Below are 4,437 nucleotides of genomic sequence, written 5' to 3' on the forward strand. Positions count from 1 at the left end.
GCATGTTTCTTCACCAAGCTCACCTCATCCGAATATAGGAGAGGGATATATAGAAGACCACATTCATCATCACCCACGGTAATTATGAATACCTGGTTATGCCTTTTGGGTTCTCTAATAACCCCTCTGTGTTCCAATCCATCATGAACACCATCTTTCACCACATAAGATCTCTTATCATTTACATTGATGACCTGCTCATTTACTCCTTTCCCCAAACACGTGTTCGTCATGTTCGTCAAGTGCCGCAGTGTCTCTCAGACCAATGTCTGTTCATTAAGATGGTGAAGTATGTGCTCCATGTCCAACATCTTACCTTTTTAGGCTACGTTCGTTCCCCAGGTGTGGTCGAAATAGATCCATTGAAGATCACCAAAGTGTCCGACTGGCCAGAGTCAAAAACCTAGAGGGAGTTGCAAAGGTTTCTTAGTTAATCTAACTTTTATTGGTGGTTCATCAGAAATTGTGGCTTTGCGGCTGCTCTCATGGCTTTTGCCCATATAACAATCAGCTGATTACCTGGACTGCTAAAGCATAGGCCGCTTTCCAGCAGCTGAAGCAAGCTTTTGTCCAGGCACCAGTTCTCCACCAGCCTGATCCTCAACTGCCATTTTTCCTGGAAGTAGATGTAGCAGACATCGGCAAGGAAGCAGGGTACTCCCCAGGAAGTTGTGCCATTCCCAATTTGTACCCTTGCCCCTTATTTTCACACAAAATATTGGTGACAGAGCATAATTATGACGTAAGTAACTGGGAACCACTAGCAATTAAGTTGTCTCTCAAGTGGAGACACTGGCCCAAGACAGCTAAGCATCTCTCATGGACCACAAGAATCTCTGAATATGTGCATAATACCAAACGGCTGAAACCTCGGCAACCTAATGGGCCATGTTCTTTGCCCATTTTAGGTTCATGGTCACCTATCATCCAGAAGGGAACAATTCCAAGGCAGACACCTCTGCCAGAGGTTTGACCTGGACTGAAGCTCCAGTAGAGACCATCTGGCCCCAGACCTGTTTCATCAGCCCAGTTAGACAGGAGCTGTCAGACAAAATCAAGCACGCCTTCCCAAATGATCCTGCTGTACCCTCTTTACCTCCTAACTGACAATATATAGCAGCCACCGGCTGGTCGCAAATCATATAGTGGGCATGTTCATTCCTGAGCTCTGGACACCTAGGCATACCGACAACCACGAAGCTAGTGAGTCGGTGCTTTTGGTGGTCATCAAAAGCAGAGGATATTTGTCTCATCATGTCAAGTCTGCTCCCAATCCAAGACCTCCTAAACACTCCCATCAGGCTAAGGGCAACCCCTACCTGTGCCCCAGCGTCCCTGGTTTCACATCATGATGGACTCTGTGACTGACATTCAAAGTTGCAAATTTGTACCATGATGCTGGTGGTCATTGATCGATTAACGATCAATTACCTCCTTCTACTACCTAAGCTGCTATCTGCTCCAAAGCCGAAGTCATCTTTCAGAACTTGTTTCAATTTTATATCATGTCAGAGGATATTGTCAGTGACCGGGGACTGCACTTCATGTCCAGGTTCTGAAGAGCATTTTGTGGCCAGATTGGGATCTCTCCAAGTTTCTTGTCTGGATGTCATCTCCACATGAATGGACAGTTACACCAGGAGATTGGAAAGTTCATCTGCTTGAACTGCCCTAATAATCAAGCAGACTAGAGTCAATGTCTCCCCTGGGCTAACTATGCGCAAAACTACTTATACCATTCTTCACTTCATCTCCCCCCATTTCAGTGTGGGTACCAGCCCCCACCCGACCTGGAAGATAGAGCCCAGTGATGAGCCTGCTGTTGAGGACTGGTCTGAGGAGGGGTCAGGTCTTGGAAGTAGTGCACATAAGCTGTCTTGTGCTGTACAACGACAGAGGATAGCAACTGATCAACAACAACGCTCCTCTGCCCTGAACAGTGGGTATGGCTCCTAAGTCACAATGTTCAGTGTTTTCTGCCTGTGCTCACCATGAATCCAGATGTCGGAGGAGCTGCCTTTAGTACACTCTAAAAAACGCTGGGTTGTTTTTTCAACCCAAATGCTGGGTTGAGACTGCTGGGTAACAAAGTTGGGTTGATTTAACCCAATTTGGGTTGAAAATCGGTCTTGATCTATAACCCAGCAGTGCTGGGTTGGGAACGCGGACGTGAAAGAGAGCACGCACGTCACGTCAACATCCAGGGACATCAGCGAGAGTTGACGGAGTTTTGCGCCGTCTTTAGAGGGAAGCCAGTGAAATTCTGTCTGAAACGTAAGTTATTCAGTGTGTATTTAACAATGTTCATAATAAATAAAACATTTGCTTTACTGTATAATATATATACACGCAAATTTTAGGCTTTCGGTCAGTTGAACTGAGATTACCTAACGACTAAGCGACGGCCGATCTCTTGCTCAGTGGACGGGAAAGCGCGCGTGACATCGTCATCGGAAGGAGCTTGGAAAGGATAACGTAAAATTTTGAAATATTACTTTTGTATATGTTAAATCTACTTTGTTTATTATTAATGATTTACTGTGTTAGATACGGTTTTGATATAGCGGAGTTTACTTAACTAATTTGATTTTGTCAGCACATCCACATAAATTTCCCGCTCTGCTTGTAAGGTACATTTCGTTCAATTCGTTTGACTTAGTTGTACATTCGACAGCAAACGATGTTAATTTACTACGAACATGTAATTTCTTTAATCCTGTAAATGGTTTGATGCAGGCGGGAATGTCTGAGCTCAGCTCAGGCTAAAGGAGGCTTGAAACTAAGCATGTTCGACGGACATTTTCTAAGCATAGTGCTAAGGCCATGGTCAGTGGTTAACTAATGCTGATAGCTTGGTGTGTTATGGTCTTTAATGCTCCTAAAGGTTTTTTAGGTGTTCTGAAGGTAGCTCTAAGGATATTTAACTTTTACACATTTTTGAGTTCTTAATGAATCTATACCATTTCTTTTTATTTATTTTTCCTTTTTTCAGATTGGGACCAATATGGCTGAGTACCTTCGTTCAGAAGAGTCCATTGAATTTTCTTATGTTCTCATGCTTGGAGACAACCACTGCTTTCAAGCCTTTGCTATAATAAATGGCACAGCATTTGAGCAAAGTACATTACTTGCTGCAGTGGACGTTTGAAATGTTTTCATATTTTAAATACATATTTTCTTGGAAGTAAATTTGACTTCAGTCACTTTATATCTCAGGATATATTGATGTTTGCACATAATTGTTAATGGGAAAGTTATAAAATGTTTTCCTATTTTTTCCTAATCTTAAATTTGTATTTTCTTAAGTTTTTTTTTTCGTTTGTTTTTTTCAGTCAGTTTGATGCCGTTTCATTATTACTTCTACATATTTTTTCAGTTGATGATTTATATATATCAGGATATGTTAATGTTTATGCACAAATTTGTATTTTAAAGTTAATCTTTCTGACTTCAGTCAGTTAAATGCTTTTTCATTATTACTTCTACATACTTTTATTTTTCCTCTACTCTGCAATTACATTGCAATTGATTCTTACTGATGATTCCTGTATATCTCAGGATATATTAATGTTTATGCATGATGTAAATGTTATGAAAAGTTTTCATATTTCAAATTGTGTTTTTCTAAAGTTAATTTGTCTGACTTCAGTCTGATGCATTGTTACTGACTTCAGTCACAGTGTTTCTGTGATACAGTTTGATACATTTTAATAGAAATTGTCTTGATGCTGAGGTGGAGATGGGAAAAATGTCTTAAATTCATATGGACACATTTTTTACATGTTTTGTCATAAATAAAATTCCATTACTGAAGTATGTATTGCTGTAGAATTGTTTTTATTTTAGTAATTTTAATCACCAAAGTTTCTAGATTAAATTTCTGACCCATTTTGGGTTACATTCAACCCAGCAGTGTAGTCATTTTTAACTAATAGTTGGGTTAAAAATCACAACCCAGCATGCTGGGTTAAACGTGTAACCCAACTTGTTGGGTCAAAATAACCCAGCGTTGGGTTAGTCCCTTTTTTACCCAGCGCTGGGTTACCAAAATAACCCAAATTGGGTTGTTTTTAACCCAGCAGTTTTTAGAGTGTACCTAGTGGATTCTTAATGGTTCAGCCCTGAGAAACAGTTTTAGAGCTCCAGCACCAGACATCCTAGACCCAATGGTGATTTGCTGATTTTTGCTGTTAGCATCCTGAGCGACCTGCATGCGCCAGCCGTGGGCACCTGGAGTCGTCCATGGGGAGGGGGTACTGTATGGATTAAGCTGATTCCACCATCTCCCCGGTGTACTGACAGCTGTACCTTACTCCCCTGATTCTCTAGACTATTTAATTGGTTTAGCTGGGTTCCCCAGTGCAAGGAATAATTGACATATGTCCGATTACTGAGTGTCTGAGATCCCTGCTTTTTCCTGTGAGGTTAATTCTCCTC

General features: G+C 41.2%; 1 long non-coding RNA gene across 1 annotated transcript; it reads left to right on the top strand.

Annotated features, from left to right (window-relative positions):
* The first annotated feature begins 2,023 nt into the window (after positions 1-2,023).
* LOC140578830 (uncharacterized) lies at positions 2,024-3,813 on the top strand. Its single transcript, XR_011983103.1, has 2 exons — positions 2,024-2,475; positions 2,993-3,813. It is a non-coding gene; the product is annotated as an uncharacterized lncRNA (long non-coding RNA).
* Positions 3,814-4,437: the final 624 nt, after the last annotated feature.

The sequence above is a fragment of the Paramormyrops kingsleyae genome, chromosome 16, assembly GCF_048594095.1.
Source record: "Paramormyrops kingsleyae isolate MSU_618 chromosome 16, PKINGS_0.4, whole genome shotgun sequence".
NCBI classification, from domain to species: domain Eukaryota; kingdom Metazoa; phylum Chordata; class Actinopteri; order Osteoglossiformes; family Mormyridae; genus Paramormyrops; species Paramormyrops kingsleyae.